The sequence below is a fragment of the Carcharodon carcharias genome, chromosome 9 (genome assembly GCF_017639515.1).
Source record: "Carcharodon carcharias isolate sCarCar2 chromosome 9, sCarCar2.pri, whole genome shotgun sequence".
NCBI classification, from domain to species: Eukaryota; Metazoa; Chordata; class Chondrichthyes; order Lamniformes; family Lamnidae; genus Carcharodon; species Carcharodon carcharias.
The window spans coordinates 22868177-22888787 of record NC_054475.1 but is presented as its reverse complement, the minus strand read 5'-3'; positions in this window follow the sequence as shown (position 1 = coordinate 22888787).

Below are 20611 nucleotides of genomic sequence, written 5' to 3'. Positions count from 1 at the left end.
AATGCTGCCCATCCAACCTTGAGGTTGGTAGGCAGGAAAAAGCTCAAGCAGCCTTCGTGTTTTGTATGAAACCTCATCCACGGGCGGGTTGAGTCTTCTGAAGCTTTTATTAAATAAATAAAATTTCCCACCTTTACAAACATGTCCCAACTCATGTGACTTGGAGGTTGAAGTGCTCTTTCGTGAGCATGCGCGGAAGGGCACTGGCCCCAACTCTCCTTCCTCCTCTGCCATCCACCCCTCCCACCCGCACAGGTAGTGCTGAGCAGGCCTTAATTGGCCCACCCATGTAAAATGGCAGCGTGGAGCTAATTGCGGGCAGTAATTGGCCCTGACCCCGCCTAGCCTGTCCACCATAGAAAATTCCTGGCCCAGCAATCTAAAAGAATTTAAGCCATGGAGATGGTGCAGAGAAAAGTCTAAGCCCTTGCACCAAAAAACTGAGTTACCAGGAAAGATGGGTGAAGCTACAACTCTGTAACTTTGAAAGGAAGAAACTCAGGGAACAAGTATGTAAGATATTAAAAGGCATAAAAAAGATTAATATAGATGAAAATTTCAAGATATACCAGAATGCTAAAGCAAAAGGCAGAAATGGGTCAAAACTGGAGAAAGCAGTACTAGGGCATATATCAGGAGCTCCCTTTTTTTTGGAAAAAAAATCACCCTTCTTCTGGGTAGAATAATAGAGGCAAACTCTTAGGCTCATTCAACACACAATTAGATGATGTCATGGAGTCATGGGGCCAGGAGAGTGAGAGGGTGGAAAAATGATTTTCTTTGGAACAGAATATTAAACAACTAAACAATATGCAAACATAAAATAACAAATAACTACAAATATTGGAAGCCCCAAACCAGAAAATGTTAGAAAGACACAATGAACAGGTAAATCAGTACCTGAAAAAGAGATCCTGGAAAACATTTCAGGTGGGGACCTTCGTTAGGAACGTGTACATAGATGTATACAGCTTCCTTTAAAAGCAGCCATTATAATGCATGCTACACATTGTACAACTGCAGATTAAATATATATCGACTACAGAAAATAGGGTAAGCACAATACTGCAGATATTGCAAATTTAAAACAGAATAGCAAATGCTTAGCAATATTTGTCAGGTCAGGTTGCATCTGTGAAGAATGTAAATAAGCTAATGTTTTAATATTCACCAGTTCTAAAGAAGGGTTTAGCATGAAATGTTTCTCCATAGATGCTGTCTGAATTACTGTGTTTCCAGCGTTTCTGTTACAGAGCTTATAGGGATGTTTGCTGCTTTCTTTCCTCAGTTATTATTAATCAAATGATTAAATATGAAACTTCGAGTAAGCCATTAAGTGCAACGAATATACCTACCAGGAGTTGTAGTTGGAGGACTGGCAGTATTGTTCAGCTCATTACATATGTGTCCACAAAGAGGTTGGCGAATCTTGCATCAAGAGTCTGCAGGAAGTCGCTGCCCCGTCCCTTGGGCGCCATATTTAAAGGGCATCTGGACAGCCATTCACACATTACAAGCCAGGAGCTCTGGATTCTCATTGTCACAGGAAGTATGTCACAGACCAGGCAATGTATGGCCCCATGGTTAGCAAAGCCTCCCTGCAGATTCTCCTCCAGACCATCCAGGAAAGGTGGGAGGTGCTGTTTGCCAGGATAGCAGTAGGGGGCCCTCCCATCTGACCACAATGGCCTGGGTGGAGGTCGCAGCAGAGTTTAGCATCCATGGGGCCCACAGGAGAACTTCCCAGCAGTGCAGAAAAAGGATGAGCGACCTGCTGCATGCCGCCAGGCTAAGTGGTACCGTCAACTCACTGCAAAGTGACACTCAAGGGTTTCAGGCAGAGTAAGTGTGTGAGTGTACAGGGATGTCAGGCAGGAATTTGGGTTGCAGCACTCAATGGTAAATAGGACATGCGCACTGAATGTGTGGCAGGCACTTAATGCTCTCAATGTTCTATCAGTTGCAGGACAACCTGCTTGTTAGCCCTTCTTGGGGAGGACTCGGAAGCCGCCAGGGGCATGCATGCTCCTAAACTGCTCATGCACCCATAGGGAAACAAACAATACTTCTATCTTTCTGCAGAATAAGAACTTGCACAGTAGGAGGGAGCAGGTCAAGGGCCTGTCATTAGAAACCTCACCTTTTTTGAGGAGGAGGTCACCGAGCTAGCTGGGGGGGATCAGGGTTGTGCATGTGCTGAAGTTGAGATAGGACTCCTCCAGCAAGCTAGCAAGGAAGTCTCAAATCTGCAGCTGTCAGATGTGTTTACAGAGTGGGACATTAGCCAGAATTTTATGCTCCCCACCGGCAGGTTGAGATGGGGGGTGGAGGGGGGGAGCGTGAAAATGCACGAATGGGATTCCCTCCAGGTTCCTGCATGCCCTGACCTTGCAATGCTTTTATGCTGGGGTGGGCAGAGCCTCGTACGGAAGGCTCCCCCTTGCACCATTTGAGGACCTTACATGACCAATTAGTGACCACTTAAAGTCTGTTTCCTGCCCAGCCTCAATTTTGAGGCTGGCAGGTGGATGAAAGCTGAGTGGGGGAAGCCCAGAAATAAAGGAAATATGATCTTGGGCAGGGAGTGGGGGGACACCTCCATCAGAAGCCTCCTTCTGACTGGGGAAGCCCTCTACTTAAGGCTCAGTGACTTCTGGACCTCCCTCCTCCCCGGCCCATCCCCTGAAACCCCAATCACACGCCTGCCCCACACTCCAGTAACCCCCTCATGATCTTTCCTATCCTCCCCACCCTTGCACCCTGATTAATTTTGCTTCCAATTTCCACCCCTCCATCATTTTCATGGTCCATCTTTGACACTTCTCTTCCCTTCCTTGACCTCTCTGTCTCAATTTCTGGTGATAAACTGTCCACCAGTATCCATTACAAGCCTACTGATTCCCACAGCTACCTCGACTACAGCTCCCCACACCCCGCTTCCTGTAAGGACTCCATCCCATTCTCTCAGTTCCTTCGCCTCCGCCGCATCTGTTCTGATGATGCCACTTTCAAAAACAGTTCCTCTGACATGTCTTCCTTCTTCTTTAACCGAGGTTTCCACCCACGGTGGTTGACAGGGCCCTCAACCATGTCTGGCCCATCTCCTGCGCATCTGCCCTCACACCTTCCTCTCCCTCCCAGAAACATAATAGGGTCTCCCTTGTCCTTACTTATCACCCCACCAGCCTCCGCATTCAAAAGGATCATCTTCCGCCATTTCTGCCAACTCCAGCATGATGCCACCACCAAACACATCTTCCCTGCACCCCCCCAGCGGCATTCCGTAGGGATCGTTCCCTCCGGGACACCCTGATCAACTCCTCCATCACCCCCTACACCTCAACCCCCTCCTACAGCACCTTCCCATGCAACCGCAGAAGGTGCAACATCTGCTCCTTTATTTCCCCTCTCCTCACCATCCAAGGGCCCAAACACTCCTTTCAAGTGAAGCAGCATTTCACTTGCACTTCCCTCAACTTAGTCTACTGTAGTCGTTGCTCCCAATGCGGTTTCCTCTACATTGGAGAGACCAAACACAAACTGGGTGACCGCTTTGCAGAACATCTTCGGTCTATCCGCAAGTATTACCCAGACCTCCCTGTCGCTTGCCACTTGAATACCCCACCCTGCTCTCATGCCCACATGTCCGTCCTTGGGCCTGCTGCATTGTTCCAGTGAAACTCATTGCAAACTGGAGGAACAGCACCTCATCTTCCGACTAGGCACTTTACAGCCTTCCGGACAGAATATTGAGTTCAACAATTTTAGATCATGAACTCTCTCCTCCATCCCCACCCCCTTTCTGATCCCTCCTCTTTTTTCTAATAATTTATATAGATTTTTCTTTTCCCACCTACTTCCATTATTAAATGTATTTCCATCCATTGTTTTATCTCTACCTTTTAGCCTTTTTCGATTCCTTCACCCCACCCAACCCCCACTAGGGCTTATCCTGCTTCCTATCCTTAATTAGCACATTCCTTAGATAATATCACCACCTTCAACACCTCTTTGTCCTTTGGTCTACGACACCTTTTGGCTCTCTCCACATACCACTGGCCCTCTATCCAGCTCTACTTGTCCCACCCCCCTTAAACCAGCTTATATTTCACCTCTCTTCTATTTTTACTTAGTTCTGTTTAAGAGTCATACGGACTCGAAACGTTAACTGTGTTCCGCTCCACAGATGCTGCCAGACCTGCTGAGTTTTTCCAGGTATTTTTGTTTTTGTTTTGACTTCCACACCAGCTGATCTTTTGCTGTCCTTATCTTCTGAAGATGCCATACCAAGGCTGTCAAACTATCCTTTAACCAGTGGAAGTGCCAGCTTAATGCTCAACGTTGATCACAAATTCCCATATCTAAGTGCAGGTGGCTCAGTTTTTATGCAAGTTCTTTCCAGAAATAGAATTTTTGATTTGTTGAAATATCTTGAGTAGTTTTTGAATTGAGGTGGCTTCATCACTTCACCTTATTTTTTAAAAATTGAGACAAACTTCTGAGTATGCATTCTTGGGTATGTGACATGTGCATTTGGAACTATAAAAGGAATCATAAACCTCTTTAAAAGAGACCAGCATGAAAAATTGAACCATTAAGCTTTTGGTTACACGAAGTTACTAAAAAGAATTAAACTTGAATTTTTAGAATTCTTTGCAAAAGTCATGAGAATCAAGAATAAAGTCAACATTCCCATGTTAATTGGGAAAATTCTACACAACATTCAATATTTAAATAACTTGACAGATTAACTTTAACAGTGATGAGAAAAACTCAATCCCCATCTTTTCATTATATTCTCAAGTTAAAAGAGATAATTACTTACCATTTCTGCAGGTTGGTGGTGATGGTACAAATACATTATTTTCACTACACCGAATTACATTTTTGCCAACTATTTCAAAACCACTATTACATCTGTAGGTAATTGTTTCCGCATACTTGTACACAGGTCCAAATCCTGTTTCTAATTGAGCATTTTCAGGCGTTTCAGGACGATAACACCTGACAACTGACATGAAAACAATGCATTAGTCTCCATAAGACAGCTGTATGTATTTTTCACACTTTTCGAAGGTTCATCTTAACTGCTGCTTGAATTTTGCTGTCCTTCTAATATGTATTCCTAGCAATCAGCAGGAAAACATTTTGTAGGTAAGGAATCTTCTGTACAGTTCTACAGAATGTGAACAAAAAGGTATTTTTGAACTTCATAAATTAAAGGAGAAAATGGTAACTCCTACACCTGCATTTTGAATTCTCCTAATCTGACCTTGTGCCAAATGTTTGTCATTTTTGAGTAAACAAGTCTTTCAATTTTGACTTTTATTTTCAGAAACTTCAATAGTTATCCTCTGTCCTACATGTCCAACTTGGCCTGAAATATTTCAAATCATCTCATCCACAGCAGCTAGCAATATTCCTCAAATCTTTGCTTTGGATTGTAAAGTTAAATTTTCTTTTCCCCTTTCGCTTTACTTAATACTATTTATCTTTGCTTTCAGTATATTAGAGCCTCACTAATACAACTTTTGTTACATTGTAATGCTACACCATACATTATATTGTACCTATTCTGACACGCTGGGCAGAATTCAATTGTGCTGACAAGGCTCCCAGCCACTAGCTGGAGAACTGGTGGGAGCCCTGTATCTGCTTTCCATGGATGTGCAATCTGGTACTTAAAGGACAGCATCTGATCTCCCACTGAATTAAGGCCACAATAGGATGGAAATCCTGCTACCAAGAGGTGATGGCCAATCAGAGGCCAGCAACTTTCCATTACCGGCAATGGCACAGGGATCGGTGGCCACTGCCAGTAATACTCTAAGGCCTTCACCAGGTGTCATCGCTGGATCCATAGAGAGAAGTAAGTCGGGTGCGATGAGAGTTGTGGAGAGGGGGTCATTGGTGAGGGGAGGGAGTCAGATGCAAGGGCGGGGGTTGGCTTTCAGCAGGCCCCCTGTACCTCCCAATTCCAAGTCCCTCGATTGATGCCTGTGAATGAGTGACCCCCAGTATGTTTCTGGCAAACCTGACAACATTTGCTGGGTGTTTCTCTATGGGCACGAGAGACCCATGGAAGTCCAGTTTAATCCCTGAGCTAACATTAAATCTAGAAGGCTCAGGGGTAATTGGTTTCATGTGGCTTATTAACAAGCTTAATTATCTTTCTGCCACAACCACATAGGTTTCCCATATCAGACTCTTCCCACCCCCCACTAAATGTGGGACAGCTTTCCTCCACAAGGAGATGGATACACCTCACAGGATCTTTCCGGTCCACCCACCATCTTGTCCTCGCCATTAAATCGTCCAGTAGGCTCCATTAAATTCCAAGCCATTCTCCATCCTGACTTGGAAATATATTTCTGTTCCTTCACTGTTGCTGGATCAAAGTCCTGGAACTCCCTCCCTGACAGCACTGTGGGTGTACCTACATTTCATGGACTGCTGCAGTTCAAGAAGGCAGCTCACCACCACCTTCTGAACAGCAATTAGGGATGGGCAATAAATTCTGGGAAAATAAGAGTGGTAGTGTCGAATAATGTTACAGGTCTAATATTTCAGATGAGGAATCCAGAACCTTAGACTATGCTCTACAGACATGAATTCAAATCCCACTTTGGTAGCTGGGGGAATTTAATTTAGTTTAATTTAAGAAACATAAGAAATATGAGGAGGGGTAGTCCATTCAGCCCTTCAAGCCAGCTTTTGTTTTTTATTCATTCATGGAATGTCTGTGTTGCTGGCTAGGCCAACATGTATTGCCCATCTTGAGAAGGTGGTGGTGAACTGCCACCTTGAACTGCTGTAGTCCATGTGATGTAAGTACACCCACAGTGCTGTTAGGGAGGGAGTTCCAGGACTTTGATCCAGCGACAGTGAAGGAACATCAATATATTTCCAAGTCAGGCTGGTGAGTGGCTTGGAGGGGAACTCCCAGGTGGTGGTGCTCCCAAGAATCTTCTGCCCTTGTCCTTTTAGATGGTAGAGGTTGTTGTTTTTGGAAGGTGCAGAGAGTAATCCATTATACTCCTGGCTTGTGCCTTGTAGATGGTGGACAGGCTTTGGGGAGTCAGGAGGTGAGTTAGTCACTGCAGGATTCCTAGCCTCTGACCTGCTCTTGCAGCTGCCATATTTATATGGCTAGTCCAGTTCAGTTTCTGGTCAATGGTAACCCCCAGGATGTTGACAGTGGGGGATTCAGCGATGGTAATGCCATTGAATGTCATGGGTTGATGGTTAGATTCTCTCTTGTTGAAGATGATTATTGCCTGGCACTTGTGTGGTGTGAACGTTATTTGTCATTTGTCAGTCCAAGCCTGGATATTGGCCAGGTCTTGCTGCATTTGGACATGGACTGCTCCAGCATCTGAGGAGTTGCATATGGTGTTGAACATTGTGCAATCATCAGCGAACATCCCCACTTCTGACCTTATGATGGAAGTAAGGTCATTGATGAAGCAGCTGCAGATAGTTGGGCCTAGGGCATGACCCTGAGGAACTCCTGCAGTGATGTCCTGGAACTAAGATGTTTGACCTCCAACAACCACTACCATCCTCCTTTGTGCTAGGTATGACTCCAACCAGTGGAGCCTTTCCCCCTGATTCCCATGGATAGTGCACAAGCACATGCTGGATTTGGAGGGAGGGAAGTGGCCATTCATTAGGGAAACCTTGTATAAAGTGACCATTCCTCTGTAGCTGAAACAGCTTAGGCACAGACACATTGACATGCTTGGAGTCGGGTCTCTAGCTTATCTGCCCACTCGGGCAAGGCAGAGCTTTTCACCCCTTGGGCACAGATTGCAAACTAATGAGCATTTTAGTGGACCGCAGAACAATTGGACACCTGTGCACGTTGTACAATCTTGCGAAAAGCTGGTGGAAATGCTCACAGCCCCTTACAATGTTATCATAGGTTTGGACCGGTCTCCCCCATGGTTCAAGTTAATAGTGCAGCCTTGCAGTGTGGGTTAGGAGAATGCCTCCACCTGAGCTGAGAGCACAGCGTGCAATCCAATGGGCCACTTGGTCAGGTGGAGTGGGGCAGAGTTGGGTGGGGTCTCGGACAGCCATGCAGCACACTAAACTATGGCCATCCAAGTGGTGACCAGCACTCTGAGATGCATTACGGGGCCTTCAGACTTAACCAAGAGAGGTTCTTAGAACATCAAAGGTAACCCACGCATCTCTCTCTTTTATCCTACAGGAGGAGTACATCAGGAACATGGAGCCTGGAGACCTAGCTGTATACCTCGGCTTACAGAGAGTGGAGACCAAAAAGAAGAGCAACAGAGGCATCTAGTTGGGCAGAAGGAGGAGCAACACCCTCAGGAAGAAGGGGTGGCTGGGGCTCCTGCACATGCTGCTGAAGAGCCACAGCAAGGCATCACTGGTTGGCGCCTAGCTAGACCCATGGGCCAGGATTTTCTGTGCTCACTGGTGTCAGGCATGTGTGAGCGAACAATATGGCGGGAAGACCAAAAATTGGTTTCACAATGTCATGAAACCAGTTTGCAATTGTCCGCTCCATGTGCTGATTTTGGGCCTTGTTTCCCAACAGTTGGACATTGGGAGCTTCATTGTAATACATCTGCATATTAGTATAAAGCCCAGCTTGCTGAAATCGTCCTTCTTACCCCCCACCACCCCACCCAACCCCCCGACCACTGGATCATCTGCCCAGACGTCGACATGTTTCACAACAACAAAAAAAGGCATGCACTGGCTAGGCATTGCTAGTTGGTACCTAGTTAGACCTAGGGTCTATAGACGCTGCCTTACAGTCCTGCAGATGACCGAGAACTAATGTGACTGAAGATTGCGCATGTCTAGGGAACTAGTTAGTCATATCTGCCAGCTACTGCAGGATTGGTGCCACAGGGACATGGAAGGCATCCACTGCCAGTGGCCATGAAAGTGACAGCAGTACTCAATTTCTACGCCAGTGGCTCCTTTCAGGGTTCCACAGGTGACCTCTGTGGGATATTGCAAGCTTCTGCCCACAAATGCATCCATAAGGTCACAGACGCCATCTTCATGAAGGCAGACAACTTGGTGCATTTTGCACAGGACCAGGAATCCAGGATACATGAGTAATCGGATTTGACCAGATCTCAGGTTTCCCACAGGTGCAGGGTACTACTGACTGCACTCACGTGGTGCTCAGATTTCCATGGCAACAAGCAGTCAGCTATGTTACCCACAAGGGCTTCTACTTGCTGAATGTTCAGCTGGACTGTGACCACTACAAATGCATCCTGCAGGTCTGCACACAGTTCCCAGAGAGTATCTATGACTCCTACATTCTCAGTAGGTCTTAGGTCCCTGATGTCTTCCAGGGTCCACAGAGGCTGCAGGGTTGGCTCCTCCGGGACAAGGGCTACCCGCAGGGGATATGAGAGAGAAAAGGAAAAAGGGAGGCATAGACATTTTCATTATATCTACAGTGGGTGTCTGGGCTTTTGTTTGTGAGGGCTATGAAGACCGTGTTGCTTTTAAGGCAGAGGAAGAAGACTACTGAAGGGACTCGGAGAGAAGGGGTGCGTGCGTGTGGCCATTTAAGATCTTCCACCACTCCCCCCACTTCTCACCTCACCCGTGTCCAAGTCCAGGTAGCAGGTGCAGCCTGGTGAACAGGGATGGACCTGACTTCTGTGTGCCAGGCAGTACTGGCTGCCTGGCAAAAACATCGTCCTCCCACCACGGGAGGAACAGCTTGGCCCCCACCATTCTACTCAATGACAGCCACCCACCCTGTGCCCATTACCTTTTCCCCTTCTGTGGCTCCCTGTCCTTTTTTCCCTCCCTCTCTCCTCCCCTTCCGTCTTTATATGCCATCAGGAGGGAGAGGATAATCCTTCTTTTCCCCCTTTCTAAATGCCATTGCTACCACCAACAGGGCTCGGGGTAGGTGTGGCTTATCTTCCAACCAACCCCACCACACCCCCTCCCCACACCCCAACCACCACCACCAATCAAAGGCTGCCACGGGATTATCGGTGGCTGGGCCCTCCGGGGCAACTGTGGAGGCAGTGCTTTCACTAGTGGCGGGAAGCGGCAAGAAGACCTATGCAGGAGTGGCTGCTTCCATGGCCTCCGCTGCTTCCGCAGCCCCATCACTGTTTTGTCTCCTGACCAGGGCCATGGGGGTAAAGAACTACATTCACCCCTAGATGACTGTAGGCTTTGACCGGGGTTGTCAGTCCCTCGGCCATTGTTGCAGCCTCGCTCATGTATGGGAAGGTGGCGTTCTTCCTGGTGTCTGAGCAGGCAATGCCCCTGGCCCTGGCCAAGGGGATCGCCGTAGGCAGGACCTATCTGGCGGTGGATCCTCTTGAGGCCACCGCGGAGAGGCTTGTCTTATCCAATGTCCCAACCTTCGTTCCCGGTGAGCTCCTCCTCCCCCATCTTCACCAACTTGGGGAGGTTAGGCCTGGGGTGGGGCCAATCCTGCTTGGCCTTAGGGAGCCCAGTCTTCGCCAAGTGTACTCCTTCTGGTGCCAGGTCTTTGTTTGTCTGGCCCAGGAGGAGTGCATGGAGGGGCAGTTTGATGTCACCTTTCAGGGGGTTGCCTACCATGTCTTCTGGTCGGCGGACGGCGTGCAGTGCCATGCCTGCAAGGCCCCTAATGTCACTCAGGTGGCCGTGGCTGACAACGCCGCTCCTCCCCCAGCCACCACTCCATCTTCCTCCCTGCAAGGGGAAGTGCCACCAGCAACCACCGCCATCTCGTCTGCCGGTGAGGCAAAGGAGAGAGACCCTATGCCAGAAGATGCGACGGAAGACCCGCCATGCAGAGGTGGCCCCCCCCGAACTCCTCAAACCTACCCTGATTGCCAAACCCCTGAAGACCAGCTCGGGGGGACAAAAATCATCCGGCCCTGGCGTCGTGAACGCGCGAGCTCCCGGACCTGTGCAACTCAGCGCATGTGCTGGGCCCGGCATCAGCCCCGCATGGGTTCCCGGATACAGTGGCGGTGGGGCGCGCGACCCCAAGCTGGTGGCCATATTAATGAGGGTGGACTTGCCCAAACCCAAGAGGGCAAAGGGTCCAGAGGGGCTGGATGAGGCGGCGGGGGCTTCACAGATGGAGGTTTTCCCAGCCCCCAGCCTACCCCGGAAGGGATGCCATCCCTCAGAGGGGCAGGGCTTCGCGACTCGCGAGGTCAGGTGTGTCCCCTCCCTCAATGAAAAGGTGGTGCCGTCCCCACCCCGTAAATCCTCTCTCTGCTCTCCTGGAGGGAGCCCAAATCCCTGACCCCTTGCTGCAGTCCCCTAAGCAGGGCATGTCAGGGGTCGGTGAGGATATTGCCCTTGCGGTGGTGCCCTACCCCTCCCACCTTGTACACCCAGATGCCACCTGCCCTGCTAGGGGACTGCTGCAGTCCCTTCATGGCCCCAACAACTTGGTCATTGGGCGGCGGTGGTGAGGAAGGCCTCCCAGCTCCCTCCCAACATTCAGCGCCGGGCGCCTCCATGCCAGGCCCAGAGATTTTTCTGGACTCGCTGGGCGACTCAGTGCCGGGGGTGGGGGCAGGAATCGGGGCTCTGAGCCGCCACCATCCTTTGGTCCATATCCCCTAGGGAACAGCAGTGAGGACCCCTCTGTCCTTGATCCTGGGGGTGGGATCAAGGTGGATGTGGTGCCAACTGGCAGCTCCGAACCAGCCCCCTACTCAATATTGGGGAGGGGTTGGAAGCCGGAGCTGACGACCTGGTGGAGGATAGGTTTTTGATGGTGAGCACCGGGGACGACTTAGAGTCGTTGTTGGGTGGGGTGGTGGATCCCCTGGTGCCCCCACCGATTCTCCCCTCATTCCTTTAAGGGAATTTCAGGATTTTTTAGCAAATAATCGCGGTCACCAAGACAGGGTCCAATTGGCCCTGGATTGGTGGCATTCTTTTGTTCTGGTTTGCCCGTGAGGCTCTCAAGGCCCCTGGACTGGACCAGCACGCTAAGAGGAGGGTCCAAGCATTTCTCGCTGGGCTCCTGAAGGAGAGGAAGGATTAAAATAGTCCTCTTTCTTGTACTTTGCATTAGGTGATGGTAGCACATACTCCTGACAATGAAGACTACCGTAGCAAGCCTCAACATCAACGGAAGCAAGAATGCACAGAACAGATTCCAGAACTTCTTGATCCTCAGGAACTGCAGGAAACCCATACCGTTCTGGGAGACAAAGCTACATGGCTCCTGGAGTGGCGAGGGGGAGTCTGTATGAGTCAACTAGCCTCCAGATCTGGTGGGGTAGCTATCTTGTTGGCCCCACATTTTCAGCCGCAGATCTTGGATCAAGGAGCCTGTGCCAGGCCAGTTGCCACACCTTACTGTGCGCCTAGGGGTCATAGCTCTTCACTTTGTGAATGTGTACGCTTCCCTAGGCGTGCAGGAGCAAATGAGCTTCTTTGAGTAAGTGTGCACTCATCTCGGCTCCACTGACGTGGGCTAGTGCATTGTCCTCGGAGGGGGGGATTTACCCTCGGGGCCAGAGACTGTCATGGTGCCCAGCACTGCTTGTTAGGTGTGAGTAAGTTAAGGGACCTGGTTGGGTCCTTTGACTTGGTGGACGTCTGGCGACATCTCCATCCTGACTCCAGCATTTTTCACCTTTGTGTCACCTGGAGCCGGAGCGTCCAGACTCTCAACCGCCTTTACATTTCCAAGGCATTCATGTCCTGCATTCCATTGGCTCCTATGCAGCAGGTGCCATGCACGGACCACCATCTGGTGCGGACGGAACTCATTCAGTTCTGCACTTGGATGGGTTCCGCATACTGGCACTTAACCTGCTGCTGGAAGATGAGTGGTTCATGGACTCATTCCGTCGTTTCTGAGCCGGCTGGAGAAGAAACCGGGGAGGCTTCCCTTCCTTGAGGCTACAGTGCGGCATGGGCAAGGCTCACAACCGTGTCTTCTGTCAGGAGTACTCGAGGGGGTTGACAAGGAGGCAGAAATCCAGTGTCGAGGAGTTGGAGAAGGAGGTGCTTGACCTGGAGGCAGGTCTTCATCAGCCTGATTCAGACCAGGCCCTGTGGCTAGCGTACGAAGAGAAGAAGGGCACGCTGTGAGGTCTGCAATTCATCGGGTCCTGCGACACATACATGAGTTTGCAGGTCCAGTTCCTTCTGGACCTGGACCGTGGCTCCCCCTTCTTCTACTCACTGGAAAAAAGGCGCGGGGTCCATCAGCAGCATCTTAGGCTGCTGGCTGATGACGGACCCTTTGTCTTGGATCCAGAGGGCATCAGGGCCATCACCCGAGACTATTACACTGCCCTGTTTTCCCCGGATCCGTCCAGCGAGGATGCTCACAGAGTTTTCTGGGAAGACCTGCTGCAGGTCAGCCCGGAGGGCACCGGAAAGCTCGACTCCCCTATAAGTCAGGGGGAGCTGACCGGCTCCCTCGACAGCCTCTCTAGGGGCAAGTCCCTGGGGCTGGATGGGCTGACCATGGAGTTCTTCAGGGTATTCTGGGACATCCTGCGGAATGACTACATGGGAGACCTGGGGGAGAGTATTGCAACCGGGGAGATGCCCCTCTAGTGGCGCAGGGCCAAAGAAGGGGGAATCTCCGTCTTCTTAAGAACTGGAGTCCGGTCTCCCTCCTCATCACGGATTACAAAATCTTTGCCAGGGCGATGTCTTCTCACCATGGCACCTTGCTGGACCACAAGATCCACCCTGACCAGTCCTACACGGTGCTGGGTCATGCCGTCTTCGATAATACCCACCTGGTTTGGGACGTCATCCAGTTTTCTCAGAGGACTGGCATTCGGGTTTGGGACATATTTCGTTTCCCGGATCTGACTTCTGTAACACTGCCGCAGAATGTCTAGTTAAGGTTAATGGGTCCCTGATGGTGCCCCTTCACTTTGGGAGAGGAGTGCATCAGGACTGCCCCCTGTCTGGCCAATTGTATTCTATCTGCGTGGAGCCTTTCCTGCGCCTCTTGAGGAGGAGGTTGTCGGGATTGGTTCTGCCTGGGCCGGGCTTCGGGATGGCCCTCTCAGCTTATGCCGATGATGTGCTCCTCATGTTCACTGATCCGGCTGACTTGTGGAGAATGAACGAATGCCAGGAGGTCTACTCTACCCCGTCCATGTCCCAGTGTTCTAGACTCCTGGTCAGTCAGTGGCAGATGGATCCCCCCCTACCCAAGGAGCTCAGGCCTTTCACCTGGAGCAGGACCAGCCTCCTCTACCTGGGGGTCCACTTCTGCCCTGCTGAGGAATCCTGGCCGGCGAACTGACAGGAGCTGGAGGCCCAAATCACCACTCACCTGTGACACTGGACAGGACTGCTCCGAGTGCTGTCTTACCAGGGTTGCGTTCTGGTCATAAACTAGCTGACTGCCGCCAGGCTGTGGTACCGGATGGTCACTTTGACCCCTCCCCTGGATTTTGCCACAAGAAAACAGAATGCTTGTCGACTTCTTCTGGGAGGGCGTCAGGAGGGAGGAGGACCTCCTCGTGAGCCTGCTCCTGGGCCTGGCCAAGTTGGACATTAACAGGTCCAGGCAGCAGGCGATTGAGGGGGGCATCCAACCCAACTGTCTGCCTCCCTTCCATGGCTATGTTCGCGGCCATGTTCATGGCCAGGTGTCCATGGAGAGGCAGCATACAGTGTCTGCTGGCACTGTCAAGGCCTTCTGTGCTCGGTGGGCACTGCGGGGACTGGGGTGTTTTATTGACCCTGTTAATCACATTTTGATTTAATGTTTGCAAGTTTCCTTTAAAATTTGTCTTCGTTTTTGCAGTTTCCCTTTTACGGGTCTGCCTTTTACTTTGTCCCTAATTTTGTTAATTTAGTTTACTTCGTTGACTCAAAAGAGTTACACCTTCTTAACCTTCCTAACCCTGTCACTACACCTTGGTGCTCCCCCGACATCATGTACAGCAGAGGTGGAGACAGCCTACTGAATGCTATGCCCTGTCTGTGATGACTTTGACGGACGTCTTCTGGAGGCCGAGACCTGAAGGGCCCTGGCCTGCTTCGGTGTCCTGCTGTGTGGCAGTAGCACCTACCTCAGCTTATGGAGCTGGAGCTGCTAGGGTCACAGGGGAAGAGGGCATCTGGATGGGCTGGACACTCCCCAAGTCACCTGGGCGGATGGCACTGGGTTGTGCAGCTGCTGATCCTCCCTCCTAAGGGTGCTCATAGCTGACTCCTTAAGGAGAAGTGGGGGTGAGATCGAGCTGTTCCAACCCCCTCTCACGTTGACACTGCTGGAGGCCAACTATGGCGTCAGCGATGGACTTCAGCCCATGCAACAGTGAAGGGCCGATGTCCTGGACCAAGATCTCTCTATACAGCTGCCGTCATACCAATGTTAACTTTGGTGCATTGGCATGTGGGCGCTATCACCTCAGATTGAAGGTGGATGGACTCAATCATTGTGTCTTGCAAATGAAGAGTGCAAGCAGACATTCCCTCCTGATGTTCCCGAGCTTGCCATTATAGCTCCAGCAACTGAGGTATGATCAAGTCCAGAGGCTCCTCGTCTGACTCGGACTCAGCAGATTTCTGGCTTCCAGCAGTCCTCCAAGTGCTGGAAACCTGGGAAGTCCCTGCATCTGCCTGCTGTGGATCAGACATTGCGACGTGCTCACCAGATTGCTATCCTGAGGCTACTCAAAAACTAGGTCCCACCAAGGTGTGTGTCTCTGTGCTGGTGGAGGGTATGGGTAAGTGCTGTAATGGGTCTTCAATGAGAGTGCCTTCAGATTCCTCTTCAGAAGTTTCTTTGGGGCTTGTTTGGAGGCCCTGGGTCATGGACTCCCTCAGCTGTTACCCATGTGTGCCTGCAAAGGCAAGGAGAGATACTTAGTGTATGTCAGTGGCCTGTGAAACAGAACACATCACTCGCAGCATGGTTGTCTAATGAATGTTGCACTGTTGGATCCTCACTTGGTTGAACACTATGGACCTCACTGTCAGAACAGGATCGGTGCAGATCTTTGCTGGCCAGCTGGATGGCTCAGTTTTCAAAATCTGTTAGGATCTTGATTTCAGGCATTTCTCCACCGGTAAGTGGCCTCTCCCTCTTGTTGTGTGCCAAATTGTCTTACATGAATACAGATGGAGAGAGTGTACATGGGACGCCTGCCAGTTCAGATAATAAGTAGGCCTGGCATGTCTGGGTGGTGAGTGGTCCCACGGACAGGATGAGGACAATGAAGATGTGTGTGAGAGTGAATGGTGATGCCCCTTGAACTGGCTGTGAGTGAGATCCCTGTGGATGTGTTATGGGTTTGTGAATGTGTGAGTTGAGAGTAATGAGAAGAGTGACTTACCCTGATGGAATGGAGGAGATCATTCATCCTCTTGCAGCACTGGGTGGCTATCCTCCTTTACAGGGCGTTGGCGCTGATCACCGCTGCCTCCTAAGCAGGATTGGTAATGTTGCTGCCCCTCCTACAGTCAGCACAGGGATAAAGAACATCACAGCGGGCCTCCATGACATTCAAAAGGCACTCAAGGGGTCTGTCACTAGACCCTTAGGCTGCAGTCGTCTTGCCTTTCGGAGCCACGTCGTCTTTGCAGCAGTCCTGGGCTGGAAGCACAGAGGTGTGTGCGTGGCTGCTCTTTAAATAAGCCGCCCAGTATAATGACATGGCAAGCAAATTGAAGGCCATTCACCATCGAAACGGCCTGTTTCCTGGGAATGAAGCAGGATTAGGACAATATGGCGTGAAAAGCCGCCATTGCGGCCGATGGGCAAAACGGATTTTCTCTGCCCCCTAGTGCACTTAGTGTAAATTTGGGACGTTTCTGCCCTGAGCCTCCACAGCCTTCTTGGGCAGAGAATTCTGAAGATTCACCACCCTCTAAGTGAAGAAATTCCTCATCATCTCAGTCCTAAATGGCCTGCCTCTTATTCTGAGACTGCGTCCCCTGGTTCTAGACCGACCACACCCCCACCGCCCTCCAAGCCAAGGAGAACATCCTTCCCGCATCTACCCTGTCAAGCTCTGTATTATATGTTTGAATGAGATCCTCTCACTCTTCTAAACTCCACAGAATAAAGGCCCAGTCTATTTTATCTTTCCTCATAGGGCAATCCCTCCATCCCAGGAATTGGTTTAGTGAACCTTCGTCGCACTCCCTCTACAGCAAGTATATCGTTCCTTAGGTAAGGAGACCAAAAGGTCAGACAATACTCCAGAAGTGGTCTCAACCTGAAATACAAAACTGTCTCGATAATGATGACCATGAAACTACTGGATTGTTGTTAAAAAAAAAATCACCTGCTTCATTAATGCCCTTTAGGGAAGGAAATCTACTGTCGTTACCCAGTTTTGCCTAAGTATAATTCTAGACACACAGCAGTGTGGTTGATACTTAACTTCCCCATAAAATGGCCAAGCCACATCAGTAAAAGTTGAATATGAATAAAACTGAACATACCATCAGATATGACAAAAGGGCCAAGTTTCAAGATTTTGATTATATTACTCATTTTAGGGGTTCTTAGTTGGTTTGAAGTACCATTTATGGATTTTATCTTTACCACCTTTTAAACAGCTCAGTTTGAATTTCTGCTAATAGTCTGCTGAATACTTAAAGCAGCTGGGAGCAGGGCAGCAGCTGGGAATAGGATGGCAACTGTTTGCGAGGAACTGGTGGTGTTGATTCAATCAGATGGGCAAAGAAAGCATAGATGAGGAGTTTGTAGAATGTTTACAGGGTAGTTTCTTAGAACAGCACATTCTGGAGCCAACCAGAGAGCAGGCTATACTTGACCTGGTACTGAGCAACGACATAGGATTAATTGATAACCTCCTAGTGATGGCACCCCTAGGTAGCAGCGATTGTAATATGATTGAATTTTTACATTCATTTTGAGGAAGAAATGAGTGCATCCGAAACTAGTATTTTAAATGTAAATAAGGGCAATTATGAGGGCATGAAAGCAGAGTTAACCAAAGTGAAATGGCAAATGAGGTTAAGGGATAGGTCATTAGTGGTTCGGTGGCAGACATTTAAAGGGATATTTCAGAATACATAGAATATATACATTACGAAAGAGAAAAATTCCAAGGGGACTGCCCACCACCTGTGGTTAATTAAAGTTAAAGGTAATATAAAACTTAAAGAAAAAGCATATAATTACGCAAAGAATGGTGGCAGGTCAAAAGATTGGAAAGAATATAAAGAACAGCAAAGGGTGACAAAAAGATCAATAAGGAGGGAAAAATTAGGGTATGAGAGAAAACTAGCTAGTAGTATAAAGACGGACCTACAGATATTTAAATAAGAAGAGTTAACAAAGCGAGCGTTAGCCCTATAGAAAGAGCATCTGGGGATTTGATCTTGGAAAGAAGGTGGATGAATTAAACAGGTATTTTGCTTCAGTCTTCACTACAGAGGACACAAGTAACATCCCGGAAATTGCTGTAAATCAGGAAGTGGAAGGGAGGGAGAAACTTGTGAAAATTACAATCACCAGGGTAGTGGTATTGAGCAAATTGTTGGGGTTCAGGGCTGACAAATCCCCAAGTCTGGATAGACATAACCCTAAGGTCTTGAAAGAACAGGCTGATGAGATAGTTGATGCATTGGTTTTAATTTTCCAAAATTCCCTAAATTTGGGGGAGGTTCCATTCGATTGGAAAATTGCAAATACAACTCCTTCATTCAAAAAGGGAGGGTGACAAAGCAGGAAACTGTAGGCCAGTTCGCCTAACATCTGTCAAGGGGACAATGTTAGAAGCAATTATTACATTTGTTATAACAGGGCACTTAGAAAAATTCAAGGCAATCGGGCAGAGTCAACATGGTCTTGTAAAAAGGGTTTAATCAATTTATTGGCATTCTTTGAAGAAGTTACATGTGCTGTTGATAAAGGGGAACCAGTGATGTACCGTACTTAGATATTATGATAGTAATTATTACTCTTAATTCTCTTGGTATCTGTGGGAACTGGGGAATTCTCTTGGTATCTGTGGGAATTGGAGAATATGTTGACGTGAATGATTACAATAGGTTGTTTTATTGATAAAAGGCTGTAACATTGTTTGTGCAACTGAAATGTACCTGCGGCGGCCCAGGAAATAAGAGATGAACATTTGTCTTTAGTCTACATGACTCTAGTTACGGAAGTGGGGTGGCATCAGATGACCTTCGTCCTAAGCCAATGAAAGAGGTTAATAAGTAAGAAGGATAGTGATAATTAGGGATTGAAGTTGGAAAATTGAGTCTTGGCACAGCTTTACCATCGCTTCTATGGCATAATTCTTCTGAGACACAGTTCAAAGAAATGTCACTGTGCTTAAGCACCTTGGCATTTGGGTGGATTCCTGTTCCACCGTCCAGTTTCTGTACATACAAGTTCTGTTGCACCAATCAATGAATTGTCACCAATACATGAATATGTTGCGATCATTCCATATTCCCAGATATCGCCAAAGGATGGTGATGAAACTCGTCCGTTACGAATAGTTGGAGGATCAGAACAGGTGACAGCTGGAGATAAATTAAATTCAGTTAATATTCTGAACAGACTCAGACTTTAACTTCTTGAATTAAAATCAGCCAAACTCAGTTACGTAGCATACTCTTGAACCACTATATTATAGCACAATTAGAATATGGCATTCTTCTCCCCTTTCTCCACTGTACTCCCACATTATCCCCAAAAACTCACAGCAAAGACCCGAACACAGCTGGACAGTGCTTTTCTGGTGGCAGCAATGGGAGGGTGGAAAACAAAAAGTAGGAGGATAAACTGATTTTAAACCATTTGTCCTCAGGATATGGGCAATGGTGACAAATTCAGATTTATTGCCCATCTCTACTTACCCTGTGGTGGTTGGTGGGTATTCTTCTGAACTGCTGCAGTCCTTGTGGCAATATCCCACAATGACACCAGGAACAGAATTCTAGGATTTTCACCCAGCAATGAAGAAGTGATGTTAATGTATCCAATTCAAGACAGTATGCAAGTTAGAGGGGAATTTCTTGCCTTGAAGTTTCTGATCTTGTCCTTCTATTTTTTACAGGTTGTTGTGTTTGAAAATGCAGATGACTGGGAATAGTGATTTTGACACAGTAGCTGGAGCATACTTGAAATTTCACTGTATTTTTTTTATATAATGTGCACATTGTTGATAGAAGAATAGTACCATAAATTTTACGAACTAAGTTAAGAAAATCAGGTTCTGTCACAGAGATATATTTCGTTCCCTCTCAGGCACAAGATTAAGTATTTATTTCGGATCAAAACTGGCTAAAGGTTGTTACCTGCCACATGGGTAATGATAAAAATGATAGGATTGTAGTATCTGAAGTGGTAATTGAAAAGGATAAGAACTGTAACTGGTTGGCTCATAGAAAGGCAGGGGGAGAAAAAATAAATCACACAATGGATTTCACCTGTATATTATGTGCAAAAAATTTTAAAACTATCTTTTATAAATAGCTTGAGATGATTAGAAATTGAGGACTCCTCTCCAATAAGTAATTCAAAAAGCCTTCAATTTGCTCCGTGCACCTTTTTACTTCCAGCCCCATTTATTTTCCTTTTTTCTAACGCCTATCTGGAATTGCAATGTTTTGTCCACTCATCTTTTCTGCTTCCTCCTATTACATCACTCCCCAACGA